Source organism: Callorhinus ursinus, unplaced genomic scaffold (genome assembly GCF_003265705.2).
Source record: "Callorhinus ursinus isolate GAN/ISIS: 27379988/994484 unplaced genomic scaffold, GSC_fseal_2.0 scaffold22, whole genome shotgun sequence".
Taxonomy (NCBI): domain Eukaryota; kingdom Metazoa; phylum Chordata; class Mammalia; order Carnivora; family Otariidae; genus Callorhinus; species Callorhinus ursinus.
The window spans coordinates 10692683-10708529 of NW_027397084.1; the positions used below are offsets into that span (position 1 = coordinate 10692683).

The 15847-nt window shown below is 42.3% G+C and overlaps 1 protein-coding gene and 1 long non-coding RNA gene across 6 annotated transcripts in view; both read left to right on the forward strand.

Moving 5' to 3' along the window:
• Positions 1–15847, forward strand: part of PAQR8 (progestin and adipoQ receptor family member 8) — a 113985-nt gene that overhangs the window by 85800 nt on the left and 12338 nt on the right. The gene's annotated exons all lie outside the window — the stretch shown is intronic.
• On the forward strand, positions 345–3448 carry LOC141374837 (uncharacterized). The gene is made up of 2 exons (XR_012381978.1): positions 345–684; positions 1118–3448. It is a non-coding gene; the product is annotated as an uncharacterized lncRNA (long non-coding RNA).

Consider the following 15847-nt stretch of genomic DNA (forward strand, 5'->3'; position numbering starts at 1 on the left):
ATGTATTCTCTCGGGGGGAGACAGACAATAAACAAGTAAATCAGAAAATACATACTCTGAGGTAGTGAAAAATGTTATGAAGAAAAATAACTCAAGGGGAAAGAGTGCTGGTTTTAGGTGAGGTTAAGGACAAGATAAAGATTTCCGATTAGCCCTAAACTCCCCTAGAGAAGCCTGAAGTCTTTGCTAATGGAATTTAGGCTTTATTGTTTCTATTCATCTCATCCATTGACTCTCCACTATATATATATTATACCTATATTATATATATATATATATGATGGGCATTCAGCAAGCATTGCACAATAGTAATAAGAATGGCCTTGCCAGACTTGAAATGGACCACATTTTTCTCCTTTTTACTTTTTGTGATTTTTTTTTTTTTTAATTAAAAGATACGGTCACAAGATATTTACGGAAGGAGAAAAGGGAATCACGCAGGAGAGGACATGGAGGTATTGATGACAGTAACATAGTTACTTATACATCAGCTCTGTGGAGGAGACTGAATGCAGCTGCATCAAAATTTTGTCAAATGAAAGAGAAAGAAAATATTAAACTATAATTATGTGGTCTTGGTACGTCTCATGGCCTGGGGAACCACTGGGTCTAAATATTAACCAAATTCCAAAGGAGGTAATAACAATACACCCATGTATACACACAGGCGTAGAGAGACATGAAGTAGCTCCTGTGCACCGAGGAATTCCCACGTGCCAGGCATTGTGCAGTGCGGTTTATTTACATTATCTCTAATCCCTAAAACAACCTTGGAAGGGAGATAATCCCAGTTTACAAAGGAGAAGACAAAGATGAAATGGCTGGCCCCAGGCCTTTACAGTTAGTAAGTGTCAGAGCTGGGGAGGCTGATGCCTTGTTTGCGACAGGGCATGGAGCAGATGAGTGGGAGTTTAATTAAGGACTCCCTTAGAGTGGTGAAATGAAAATCCAGGGTGGATTTTCCTGTCCATCCAGTTCATCACCCTATCGAAGGGATTCCAGGAGCTGGGAGTTTCTGGAACTGACTCTGAATGTATATATGCAGTTTCCTGAACCTATTGGAGGCTTAGACTCTGGTGGCAGGGGGTGGGAGGTGGTGGTGGAGGCGTACACTGAGCATTTTTTCATTACTCCCATGCCTGCCGAACTGCATATATGTGTGCTGCTCGGGCCATTAAAGCGTGGAAGTGCTTTGCTGTGGGCTGGGGTGACGGCAGCTCAGGTCAGAGCCAATCACCAGTTCATCTAAAGCTGACTCAAACCCTGACTTGTGTATCTAACTAAAAGATATGGGATAATGAGTATTTATTGGATGGGGTTGATTTGGTAAACTTTCAAAGCATAGGGAACGAACAGTAATCAATTTAAAACAGGTTTGATGATAAAAAGGTGGGGCAATAATGGATGAGTGACAGTGAAGCTCAGGGCTTGTCTGACTTCCCCCTCCCTCTTACCCCAGGACCCAACCACGTCTCTAGACAGGCAGGCTAGAGTGGGCCTCTTTGACCTAGCAAGAGTGCCTTCAAGACCCCGTCTGATCTATAACAGATCACATTTATTGAGCACATGTTGTGTGCTAGCAGTTTTACACGTATTATCTTCTCTCTTTCTCTCTCTCAGACTTCCTTTTATAGAAATCTTTCAAAAAGACAGAGGTGCACAGAATAGTATAATAAACCCCCATGTACCCATCCCCCAACATCAACAATTACCAACTCATGGCCAACTTCTTTGTATATATACCTTACCTCCAAATGATTTTGAAGCAAATCCCAGAATTCGTATTATTATTTGTGAGCATTTTAGAATGCATCTCTAAAAGATAAGGACTCCTTTATTATAATTCTTTAAAATTCCCAACAACCCTATTTATTAGTCGGGTACTATTATGTCCTTATAGATGAAGACAGTGAGATACAAGGAGATTAAATTACTTGCCCAAGGTCACCCAACTTGTAAGTGGCACTCTTACAACTTACCTAACTCCAGGGCCTGACCTGTTAACCGCCATGCTAGGTGGTTACCACTAGACCTTTCTGCTGTAGCTAATCCTACACAACAACTGGATCTGTTGGAAGAACAGACGTCCAGGGATGTGACTATGATTTCTGTGAATTCTACCACCTGACCACAGCTGCAAATTGAGTCATTTTAGGTACAGAGGGACAGAACGGCTCTGAAAGGCTTGGACTTGTCATCTCCATGAATAACATGACTGGCCTGAAACATTAGTGGGTTCTGTCTGATCAGCAAACCTGGTAAAGCACCATCATTGCCATAGTATTTGAGATGTTAGAGAAACCCACAAGTAAAAGGACTTGACAGAAAATATGACTGTCACTGGCCCATGGCTGCCAAGGGAAGTAAAAGCTTTCTTTTAAAATGAATTTCCCTTTGGTTTTCTCTCTTGGCAGAGGGACTCAGTCTTCCCACTGAGGCTTTTCAGTTTGTTTCTAGCACAGCTAATTGTGTTTATTTGTCTCCAGAATCACATGCCTGCCTCCTCTCCCTTCCTTTTCTTAAGGTCTCTTGCCTGCTTTGTACTACAGTTACTGCCAAAAATGTTCTCCTCACCTGGGAGCCAGTTGGCTGACAACACAGAGTAGATGTTGGGAGGCCAACTCTGTCTCCCCAGAGGGCTAACTTGGCTTCTGGCATACAAGCTCACCTCAGGAGAGAGGGAGAGAGATTATATAAGCTGGCTATGAAAAGAACCATGTCGTTTGCCTTGTCTGCACCCACTTGGTCCATCAGTGTTAAGAGCAGAAGAGAAAGCAAGTAAATACTATTGATTGAGTGAAGATGAGAGCTTTGCTGGTTCAAGTTCAAGAAATGGATTCTCCATTTTTCCTATCAAAACAAGCATCGCATTGACTTTTCTCTTAATTCTCTCCTTTGTCTTCGGGATCACTGACATTTACTTGACTCTCAAACCTCAGTGTTTTTTTTTCTTCCTCCTTCCCCATGCAGTCCTATCACGGAAGCTACATAACCGCTGGAGAACTACTCATCTCCTACTTAACCCTCTCTCATGGAGCTCTAAAAGGTGGCACCTGTCAGGGTGCAGGTGAGCAAGAACTTAGAAATTCCACCTTTGGGGACACCTGGGTGGCTCAGTTGGTTGAGCGTTGACTCTTGGTTTCAGCTCAGGTCATGATCTCAGGATCGGCTCTCAGTGCAGAGTCTGCTTGAGATTCTCCCTCTCTCTCTCTCAAATAAATAAAAATCTTTAAAAAATAAAAAATAGGGCGCCTGGGTGGCTCAGTCTGTTGGGCGTGTGCCTTTGGCTCAGGTCATGATCCCAAAGTCCTGGGATCGAGTCCCACATCGGACTCCCTGCTCAGCGGGGAGTCTGCTTCTCCCTCTGCCTTTCACCCTGCTCATGCTCTCTCTCTTGCTCTTGTAAGTAAGTAAGTAAATAAATAAATAAATAAATAAATAAATAAATTCCGCCTTTGGCTTTCTCTGGGACATGCCAGCAAGGACCTTGGCTGGGGTCCTTTTCAGGGAGCATGGATTTTCTTTAAATACTTATTGTCGTGAATATTTCAAAATAGTTTTTTATGATTGCTGCGACTTCTACTTTTTTAAACAGTCAAGTGGGGAAAACAGTGGACTGCAGGTCTCTTAGCTCTCTATTGTAGAATCAACTCAGGAATAGCAAATACATGGCTCTGTGCCAGGCTCCCTCCTGAGCCTGGTGTTCCTCAAGAGCCCGTGGCAGTAAATCAATCACAGCACCTTTCCCTCTGAGTTTGGCCCACACCTAGAATGCCTCTCAGCACAGGACTCTAGAAAGCCCTTACCAAAGAGGTTGGCATGAGGGTTGAAATCTATTTGCTGTTTCCAAAGTAAATGGTCTTTAAAGCTCTTCCCACACTAAAATCCCTTGAGCCTTTCTGCCTGTAGTCACATTAGGTCCTTAAGAGCTAGGGACCAGCTCTCCTCTTTCAGCCAGAATCAGATCAAAGGTTGGGAAGAGAGAAATGTTACCACCATCTGGAAAACAGATGGGAGAGGAAAATGTTTTAAATGTTGATGGTTCATGGAGGATTTAGAGGCGGTGACCGACTGTCCTTTTTCAACACATAGTAGGTCGTGTGGATTTACATAGCACAAACCCGTAGTAGGTTGTGTTTGTAGATTGTTGGTTAGTCAGTAAGACTAATTAAAGTCGTTCTTTTCGTGGGAGAAATGGAATGTTTAATGCTCAAGGGGTATAGAAACTAAATGGCAGCCCAGAACTTGTCTTTAAGAGTTCCTAATCTGGGGGGTGCCTGGGTGGCTCGGTTGGGCGTCTGCCTTCGGCTCGGGTCGTGATCCCGGTGTCCTGGGATCCAGCCCCGCGTCAGGCTCCCTGCTCAGTGGGGAGTTTGCTTCCCCCTCTGTTCCTCTCCCCGCTTGTGCTCTCTCTCTCACTCTGTCTTTCTCTCTCAAATAAAGAAAAAAATAAAATGTTTTTTAAAAAAAAAAGAGTTCCTAATCTAGTCTAGCAGTTGTATTAAGCTGAATTTAGATTCAGTGTAGTTGAATGAGAAGTGAAAACAAGAAACTTAGTGCTTAGTTGTAATTAACTTACTCTCAGCCGACTCACAATTCTTTTTACTTTTGAAGAAATTTGGAGGTTGTTAAGTTAATGCCTGTGAAGCAACAGGACTTCCTTGACAGAAGATGTTTTAAGTACTCAGTACCATATTATAGATAATGTACTAGACTATAGGAATGGCCTGGGCCGGTCTGTAGTCACCAGAAAAAATCACCGTCTGATAAACTGTGTGGGCAGAGGCTGTGAGGGCTGCTCCAGGCCTGGGCGTCTCCAGGAAGATTGACAGATTGACAATCTGTCAATTTTGACCCAGGCTTGCACTCTGGGTGGTCAAGATCAGGCTGTGCATTCTCAAGTGTGGTTTTCTCTTGTTGTTTTAACCGACAGTACATTCTTTTGCAAGCAAAAGTCAAACCAGGGATCTTTTTGGAATGCTCTGATTTACTAGCAAGGACCTGCAGAGGCCCTTTTCCAGTTCAGAAGTCTCAACTGGATATGGGGGCTGGGGGGAAAGGGCAGGGAAGGGAAAAACCACATCGGTCAACAAAGCATTAGTTTGGCCAAGTATTTTAAAGGTATTTTTAAAAATCAGGTTAGGTTTAGAGCCCTGCTTCCTACTTTTATCTAGCTATGCTTATCTAAAAAAAAATCATACTTCAGTTGCAGTCACTTCTGGTTTACGACATTCTTTGCCTTCTCCACTTTTTTGGATGTCGTAGAGAAAAAGGGCCCCCAAACATCATTTGCTGCTGTTATTTGGGGAAGTAGTTGAATTCTCTGGCAGGGATGAATGGCTGGTGAGGCTGAAATAGCGAGCTGGGGAATAATTGCAACTTTTCAGTAGATACTACTGTCCTTTGTGGAAGCAAGCGCTGGGGTGGTGGAAATGGAACTGTAAGTACTGACCTTGAGTTTTCTGGTAACAATCAGTGCTTGTCTCTTCCCAAGACCATATGATCTGTGCAACTTGCCTGAAGAGCTTCTGGCTGGTACTGCATCTTTTGTTTTCCAAAGGCACTCTGGGGATGTTAAAGTGCATCCTTTTTGGTTAAAATCATTGGATCTAAAAGCATCTCATTTGAATGTTAAATGGATGATGCACTTACATAATGTGGGCTGTTACACACGAAATCGGCTTAAAACTTGGAAGTGACACTTTCTGGACCTGCAATCATCTTGTCTTAGGCTTATAATTACATTCTTTTTTTTATTTTTTCAACTTTAATTCAGAAATCACAAGTTGTTGGCCTTTATTATTCTCCCTTTACAGATGGCACTATTGGTGCCAGAAGGATTGTGGTTTATTTTTAAGTATGTGATTCATTTGATTTGAGTAGGATTTGGGCCTTCTGCCTTCTGGCTCCCTTGGCCTCCAAGATCAATACAACCTCAAAGTAGAAAAAGTTGTCCATTTTTTAATAGTGTTTATATAATGGGTAGGCCTTGTTTACATTAATGACAATGCATCTACTACAGTATAGCTTTGACTAATCAAAGTCTTCAGTTAAGCTAATTGCTAGTGACACATTCCACTTTGGAAAAAAAAACCATCAAAGCAGGAAAATAAAGTCCTATTAGAACTTTTATTTAAGAGGGACACCTGGGTGGCTCAGACGGTTAAGCGTCTGTCTTCAGCTCAGGTCATAATCCCAGGGTCCTGGAATCAAGTCCCATATTGGGCTCCTTGCCTGCTTCTCCCTCTGCTTGTCGCTCCCCCTGCTTGTGCTTGCTTTCTCTCTCTCTGACAAATAAATAAATAAAATCTTAAAAAAAAAAAAAAAGAACTTTTATTTAAGAGCAACTTCCCAGTAAGGCGCTAGGCTCACCAGAGATAACTGTCCACTATCTTTCTGACCATTGGTAGCTCTGTTATTCAAGCTGCCTAATGATCACTGATATCCAGAAGGAGCTGAAGAACTTGCACAGTTCTTTATTATCCAAAATATTTTCACTTACACTTTTAGGAACGTGAACGAATACATTTTAGAATGATTTTCAATAAATGAGGTTGAAACAGCACTTCCTGAGAAGGAAGTAGAAGTTCAGGGCATAGGCTCTGGCACAAGACTACCTGGGTATGGATTCTGGCTCTCCCACTTCCCAGATGCGTGGTCCCTTCCTTGGGCAAGAGACTTGACCTGTACTCCATTTCACAGAGTTGTGAGGAATAAATAAGTTAATGACATGCAAAGAACTTAGAAGTGTTCCTCGCACAGAGTAAGAGCTCAATATATGTCAGTTATTATAACAGTTATTATTGGCAACTGGATAAGGAGGAGTACCAGGTTAGGCTGAGGGAAAATATATATCTCTGGTTTCTGGGAGCCATTTACTGAGATAGGAGCAAGGAGCATGGGACAGAAGCAAGGTCAATGGAGGAAGAAGCACTGCTCTGTTCGGTTGCGTTCATTGTGAGGTACTGTGTTACAAATGAGCAGAGATCTCAAATGGACATCGATAATAAATGGACATGACAGATAAGAACTAAGTTTTCTGTGTACTACAGATTCTCTCCTTGGCTTTCTTAGGGATTTCTTGTGAGCTCTCCAAAAACAACTGAATTCCATGTGCTTCAGAATTTCCATCTGAACAGTATTGAACATAATAATGGCACATAGTAGACACCCAGCAAATATTTGTTCAAAGAATAGTTGCTTTCATAAGGTGCTAAGTAGCTTGCATTAAGGTAATGTGTGGATGTATGGATAGACAGATAGCCAGATAGCCAGATTGAGATTTTGATATAGAAACAAGGGAATTAAAGACCAGTATACTGTCAGTGTCTTTCTTTCACCAATTCATTTATTTACTCTTACAGTGTATATTTACTGAGCACTTACTATATGCCAAGTCCTATTCTAGGTGCAGGGATACATTAGTGAACAAGATAGACAAAGATCCCTCTGGTAATAGAGCTTATATTCTGGGCTAGCAGCAGGGCCAGGAAGGACAGACAATAAACATAATTAATAAAAATAATATATTAACATCATACCCATTAAGATGACTCCAAAAAAAAAAAAAAATCCAAAACAAAACAGCCAGATAATAACAAGTGTTGCCAAAGATGCTGAAAAATTAGAGCCCTTGTGCACTATTGGTGGGATTGTAAAATAGTGTAGGCAGTATGGAAAATAGTATGGCAGGTCCTCAACAAATTAAAAAATAGAATTACCGGGGTGCTTGGGTGTCTCAGTCAGCTAAATGTCTGACTCTTGATTTTGGCTCACGTTATGATCTCAGCGTCATGAGATCGAGCCCCACAAAGGGCTCCCGATTCAGTGGGGAGTCTGCTTGAGATTCTCTCCTCCCTCTGCTCCTCCCCCCCACCTCTCTCTCTCTCTCTCAAATAAATAATTAAATCTTTAAAAAAATAGAATTATCAACGATGGAGCAATTCCCCTTCTGAGTATATGGTAGTGTCCCCCTCATCTGTAGTGGCTACATTCCAAGACCCCCAGTAGATGCCTGAAACTGCAGGGAGTAGTAAACTCTCTATATATTCTATACATACATACTTATGATAAAGTTTAATATAAATTAGGCACAGTGAGAGATTAACAATAACTAATAATAAAATAGAACAATTATAACAATATACTATAACAAAGTTATGTGAATGTGTTCTCTCAAAATACCTTGTTGTGCCGTACTCACCCTTCTTGTGATGTGAGTGGATAACATGCCCACATGAGGAGATGAAGTGAGGGGAATGATGCAGGCATTGGGATGTAGCGTTAGGCTCCTACTGACCTCCTAAGGATGCATCAGAAGGAGGATCATCTGGTTCTGAACGCTTGTTGACCGCTTCTGAACCACAGTTGACTGCAGGAAACTGAAGCTGCAGAAGGCGAAACTCCAGATAAGGGAGGACTACTCTATACCCCTAAGAACTGAAAGCAGGGTCTCGAGGAGATACTTGCACACCCATGTTCATAGCCACATTATTCACACTACTGAATGTAGTGTGGAAGCACCCAAATGTCCATTGACAGATGAGCGCATAACCAAAATACAGTATATACATACAATGAAATATTACTCGGTTTTAAAAAGGAAGGACATTCTGACACATGCTACAACATGGATGAATCCAGGGGACATCACGCTAAGTGAAATAAGCCAGTCACAAATGATTCCACTTATCTGAGGTACCTGGAGTAGTCAAATTCATAGAGACAGAAAGTAGAAGGGTGTTTGCCAGGAGCTGGAGGAAAGGGGGAATGGGGAGCTGCTGTTGAATGGCTATAGGGTTTCAGTTTCGCAAGCTGAAAAGAGTTCTGGATATTGGTTGTACAACAATGTGAATGTACTCAATGCTACTGAACTGCACACCTAGAAAGGGTTAAAATGGAAAATTTCATTAGGTATATTTTACCACAATTAAAAAAAACTTACGAGAAAGAAAGTAATGTATTAAGGCACAGAAAACAAGAAATAGAGCAGAGGAAGGGGCCCCAGAAGGCTGGGGAGGGTACAAATGATATTAAATGAGTAGGGTGGTGGGTGGGGACGCCTCCTTGAGGAGGGGCCATTTGAGCGAGGACTGGAGGAATTGTTCATCTCTTGGCTGCTATTACAGAAGATGGAGGAGTCTCCATCTTCCAGGGCCCGCAGGTGGTGTGCAGCTATGCCAAGGCAATGACCAAGTGGTGCGTAGTTGGAAAGCTTATGTTGGTGGGCAGCTGATGCAGAAACAGTGGCCGTGGGCATTTCAACTCAATTGGAAAAACAATCCAGGCACTCAGGTGGCATTTGCACAGATTATAATCAGATGTCATCTGAGACTCGCGGTCATGTTACAGTAAAGAGAAATGGTTGTTCTCATACTTGGCCCTTTCTAAAATCAAACTCCATAACCTAGAAACAGCAATCAGGAGTTGGATTTTTTTAGTGCCTCCTAAGTTTGCGTCTTGTTGTTTAGCCCATTTCCAACATGAGTTTTAAGCTCCTTCATAGGACTAGGATTTTTAGGGCTTCAGCTGACCTTTCTGTCAACCCATAACTGGGGGGGTAGGGGGTGGGCAGCTCAAGAGTATTTATTTTAGTTACTGTCTCTCTGGTAGGTCATATGGCTTGGAATGGTGAGCTGCTTATAAAAATCCCATGACCTGGACATGTTTTATTACTAATTTATGAGGCTGATATAAACAGGTATCAGCTTGCCATCATTTAAGCCAATACTTTGTACCGATGAGTAAAATGGAAAGAGGTTTGCAGCATTGGGTTCTTGAACTGATTTTCCCACATCTCATCTGTTAACCTTTTCCATGTCTAGTAAAAACAAAAGAAGTATAATGAGAATGTATCGCTGCTTTGGAGTCAGGAAGTCCCTCATGATGCCCTCATTGCCACACCACTGAACTTGGAGGGGAGATGAACATCCATGCGTGGACAGGCACCTTGCCTCTCCACAATCCTGTCCCTGGTCAAGGATTCTGAAGCTACACTGGCAACCATTGGAAACACACACACTGTCTGTGCCTCTCCCCCCAAGGCTGGAGTCATGCAGTGATTGCTGAGGTCTAGGGACTATTAGGGGCTAGGTAGAAGGAGGAGAAATGGATTCCCTCTTAAGTCCTGCCTACACTGGGGGCACTAAGCATTGGTTGACTGATTTGTCACATGCTTATCTGCTCCATGTTTGATTTCTTTTACATCTGAATATATTTGCTTTGATCTTTATACATAGACACTGCCTGTGGTCATTAGGCCCAGAAAGTTATCAAGCTCAAGATATCCCCTGTACCTCCAGTTCCCCCAATATACAGTGTTGATGGTAGTGATGGGCTTCTCTTTCCCCTCATGGTGAAATGGTAGCGCACAGGAATGCAGCAACCATTAAGTGTATACTGTTGTCATGAGATATGTGTCATTAGATGGTGATAGCAGTGCTTGGTAGCCAAAGAAGGAAAGCTCAATGGCTTCTACAGGCATTCCCCATGGATCTGCTCTGGGCAAATATCTGCACTTGGCTCTAAGTCACAAAACTAGGTACATCAGTAGTTGGTTTTAAACACACAAATGCTTAACATGGAATACCCAGATGTATATTGTAAAGTGTTGGTGGAGGTTAAAAGGCAAGGATTCATCATGATCTCATAACATTTCATGAGTGTCTCTAGCAGTACACAGTAGCTGGTAAGGAAAGAGAGAAATTGGGTGTAATCAAGGTGGGGCTATGCAGGCTGACCCAGCGTGGAGGGTGAAGGATGCTGGCCAAGGTAGAAATGAAATGGCTGGCAGTGGGACCAAATGAGGTGGGTGGGCTAAGAGAGAAGAAAGGTTGGGGGACCAGAGATTCGGAGGAGCGTGTTAGAGGGTGAGGCAGTAACACAGGTGGGCATCGGGAGTATTATGGTTGGGAAGGAGGAGCTTCAAATCTGAGATCTTGGAGCTAAAGCCATCCTGAGTGATAAACAGTCACTACCTTGGTAGAGAAATTGCAGTCTAGGGGCAAGTGGGCAGTTGTCATGTAATGGAGAGGAAAACTGGAACTACCACATAGTTTATAGTTACTGATCTGAACTTTGTTCAGACTTTTTTTTTTTTTTTAAGATTTTATTTATTTATTTGACAGAGAGAGACACAGCGAGAGAGGGAACACAAGCAGGGGGAGTGGGAGAGGGAGAAGCAGGCTTCCCGCAGAGCAGGGAGCCCGATGCGGGCCTCGATCCCAGGACCTTGGGATCATGACCTGAGCCGAAGGCAGATGCTTAACCGACTGAGCCACCCAGGTGCCCCATGAACTTTTCAGACTTTTCAAACAGAAGCTCCTCTCTGGAATGACTAATGATTTTTAACTGCACTGGCTACTGATTATGAATTATTACTCCATGTTGTAGAAAAGGTTACAATGGGAAGTGGAGAGGGGTCTTCAAGGATACCCTTCAGAGAGTCCTCCTGGAAAGTCCTAGGAGAGGAGGCTCTGGATAACACACCTAGGATGTTACAGGGAGCCAGGATTCCTCATCTGTTATCAGGTCGGAGACACACAGACACTCAGCGTCTCATCCAGCTCTTCTTTTTCCATTCATGTTTGCACGACTTTCTTTTTCTGAGACACAGGTAGCTGGCTCTTGGGACACAGAACTCAGAAGCAATAGGGCCTGCCCCTACTTTAAGGGCTGATTTGGTTTAGGGCTTTGAATAGATCACTTAAATTCTTTGTGCCTGTTACTCTTACAATCAAGTAACAGAAACTTAAATAAATAAATAAAATTAATGTCTTGAATAACGTCCTTGTGCAATTTAATGAATTTCACCATTTAATGTAAAGGAAGACGTATGTACAACCAGTTACAACATAATGCTGAGGGGGTATAACAGGACATGACTAATTCTGCTCGAGGCTGTTGCTAAACTGCACAGAAGAGGTTATATCTGAGCCAGAATGTGGCTTTGCCAGGCATAGAGAGGGGTGCAATTAACACTGGCGAAGTGTGTGGCTTGTTCAGGGAACCAGGACAGTCTGTTCTGACTTCTATACAACAAGGATTAAAAAACAAACAAACAAAACTAGGTCTCCTAATCTGTGAACTCCTGTTCCAATGTTATTTTACTTTATCTTTTTTTCTGCCTGGCCTCTCTCTTTCCTGCATCTTTGCTTAGGCATTCATTTTTTTTTTTAATTTTATTTTATTATGTTAGTCACCATACAATACATCATTAGTTTTTGATGTAGTGATCCACGATTCATTGTTTTCATATAACACCCAGTGCTCCATGCAGTACGTGCCCTCCTTAATACCCATTACCGGGCTAACCCATCCCCCCCACCCCCCTCCCCTCTAAAACCCTCAGTTTGTTTCTCAGAGTCCATAGTCTCTCATGGTTCATCTCTCCCTCCGATTTCCACCCCCCTTCATTTTTCCCTTCCTTCTCCTGATGTCCTCCATGTTATTCCTTATGTTCCACAAGTAAGTGAAACCATATGATAATTGACTTTCTCTGCTTGACTTATTTCACTTAGCATAATCTCCTCCAATCCCATCCATGTTGATGTAAAAGTTTGATATTCATCCTTTCTGGTGGCTGAGTAATATTCCATTGTATTTATGGACCACATCTTCTTTATCCATTCATCTGTTGAAGGGCATCTCAGCTCTTTCCACAGTTTGGCTATTGCGGACATTGCTGCTATGAACATTAGGGTGCATATGGCCCTTCTTTTCACTACATCTGTGTCTTTGGGGTAAATACCCAGGAGTGCAATTGCTGGGTCATAGGGTAGCTCTATTTTTTAATTTTCTGAGGCACCTCCACACTGTTTTCCAAAGTGGCTGTACCAACTTGCATTCCCACCAATAGTGTAAGAGGGTTCCCCTTTCTCCACAACCTCTCCAACATGTGTTGTTTCTTGCCTTGTCAATTTTTGCCATTCTAACTGGTGTAAGGTGGTATCTCAGTGTGGTTTTGATTTGAATTTCCCTGATGGCTAATGATGATGAACATTTTTTCATGTGTCTGTTAGCCATTTATATTGCTTAGGCATTCTTGAGCAAAAAGTACCAATGGTAAGAGGAGATAGACCAAAAGTGAGCTGGTGGCTGGAAATCAGTTAACAGGTAGATGAACCACACACAGATAAACAACATCCAACTCAAATGTTGTTTCCTTTTGAAATACCTCACATTTTCATTATCGAAGATCTCACTGGTTTTACCTTTAGAAGCAAAAAGGGCCAAAAGGGGAATCTTATTTCACTTTGTCTTAAACAATTATCTATTGACACATGCTGGGCACCTTTACTCAGATAGTTGCTGATAGGAGAGAGAAAGGATAAATCAGTCAGTGTTTCATGTCTCAAGGAGCTTGCAACCCAATACATAGGAAAGACAAGGCTTTCTACACACACAGCAGTGAAATAGTGCTTGAGCCTGGATGTTCTGCTTACCAAACTTGTGGAATAGGTAGGTAAGTGTTCACGGAGAAAAGAAATCAAGGTGGCCTGGAGAAGGCTTCATGGTCAATGTGGAATTGAATTAAGGCCTTGAGGATATCAAAAGAGAAACTGAGAATTGAACCAACTTGCTTGATTCTTGGGAGCAAATAAGAAGTCCGGGCCTTGGGACTACCAACAGAGTGGACTGCATCAGCTGCAAAAGGGTTAACTTTTCATTGCTAGGGAAACTGCATTCCTTACAACCTGCTCCAACCTGGACTTAATTTGTTATCAGATTCTTCTATGGAAAGTGCATTTCCCAGGTTGACTTCCTGCCAGTGGAATCTGTGGTGCTCTTCAGGGTTCACCTGGGTTGGCCCCAGTCCCAGCAGGACTGCGGGTGGGTGATGAAGCTTCCTGCAGGCGAGAGGCTGGACCAAGCCGAGAGGCTGCGTTACTGTGCCAGACCGTACCTAACGAAGCCGGTAGTTACACTCTTAGGGAAAGTCTGGGGGGACTCCTGTCCCTAGGCATTAATTAAAAGGCATTTCAGACGGCAGAGCTTACCTCTACCCAAACAAGAAGTCTCTGAAGAAAAGCGAGCATCACACCCAGCTAACCTGTTGATGGACTTGGACTGTTCAATGTGTTCTAAACTGTTCCCAGCTCCCCGGAATCCTCCCACTAGAATTAAACACAGATACTATTTATTGCCTGTGGAAGGGGTGTTCTGTGCCTGTAATGATGCATTTGGAAAACAGTACCTGTTCAAGTGAGATGACCTGAGATGTGGGAAGTACAGAAGTAGCAATAAAGAAAATGCAGGAATCCCAGCCAGAGGGCTCCAGCTGCCTAGGGAGAAAGTCACTAGGAGGAAATACGCTCTGTTCATCTTCCCCAGAGCACAGCAGCAAGTTAATGTGGTCTTTTCTTTCTCCTGTCAATATTATGGGGATGCACAGAGGAAGAGATTCAGAGGTGGAAAGGTCCCTGAACCCAGAAGGTGACATGTGTTTCTGGCATATCTGTAGCACACAGGAGCACCTCATCTTTTTTACAGGCAGGGTTCAGCCATGTCAGGTTCCCACGTGGTCGGGGACTGACTGGCGTATTAAGGCCATGTGGGTTTGTGTGCGATGACTAAGTCTTTAGACAATATTGCATATTATTGCCTTTTCCAATCTAAGAGAACATGATTGCCACCTTAACGTTAGATGTTACATACATTTTTTCCCCTTCAAACCCTCCATGACCATTAGCTTACATTACAGATAGGTTGCTTCTAATAATAATTTTATTAGTATGGAATCCTAACTAGTCAAGCTCAAAATCCACAGAATAATGCAAGTAAGTGTTTTATTTCTTTGTAATGCTGGGGTATTTTTTGGGGGGGATGGGATTAGGGAGAGTGTCTTAAAATCATTGTACTAATTAATCATGTTTTACCAAGTTTTACATACTTATGTCAAATATTCCTATTTGTAGAATAGCAATAAACATTTCTCCAATTACAAAAGTAGTAAATGTTCATTGTTAAAAAGTACTGTAGTGAGGGGCGCCTGGTGGCTCAGTCGGTTAAGCATCCGACTCTTGATTTCGGCTCAGGTCATGATCTCAGGGCCTGGGATTGAGCCCCCACCTAAGGCTCTGTACTCGGTGTAGAGTCTGCTTGAGGATTTCTCTCTCCCTCTGCCCTTCCCCACTCACGCATGCGCGTGCACGCTCTCTTTCTCTCAAAAATAAATCTTAAAAAAAAAAAACAACCTTCTGTAATGATAGTATCTACCTAGAAGAAAAGTAAAATTTTTCATAAACCCACCACTTAACAATGTCTGTATTAATGTTTTGATTATATGCAATCTCATACTTAACTCTGTGCTACATGTGTATGTTCACAAAAATGGGACATATTCTTTTAATTTGCTTCTTCCTTGTAACAATGTCTTTCATTCATTTTATTTATTCAGTAAATACCTGTTGAGCACCAACTATGTGCTAGTCAGTCCCTGTTCTAAGTGCAGGGGAGAATGCAGTGAAAAAAAACAAGGGAAAACACACATTTCACATGCATCTTTCTAGAACAATAATGTTAAATATCTACATAATTATTTTAACAGTTGCATAGTATTCTATTATATAGATTTATCAGAATTTATGAAATCATCTCCCATTTTGGGATATTGAGATGTTATTTATGATTGTTAGGTTTTCTTAAATATGGAGAGACTATGCATTGACCATTTGTGAATCTGAATTCATGTCAAAATTATCTCTGCTAATAACAGGGTTCTGCTGGTAGTGCCACTTTAAAATGATTTTATAAACACTGATATGCTACGTGGCAGATGTGGCCACAAAGACCAATGTGGGCCCAGCAGCCTCTCATTTGAAGGGTGCCTGGAGATATTGGAGGTGTT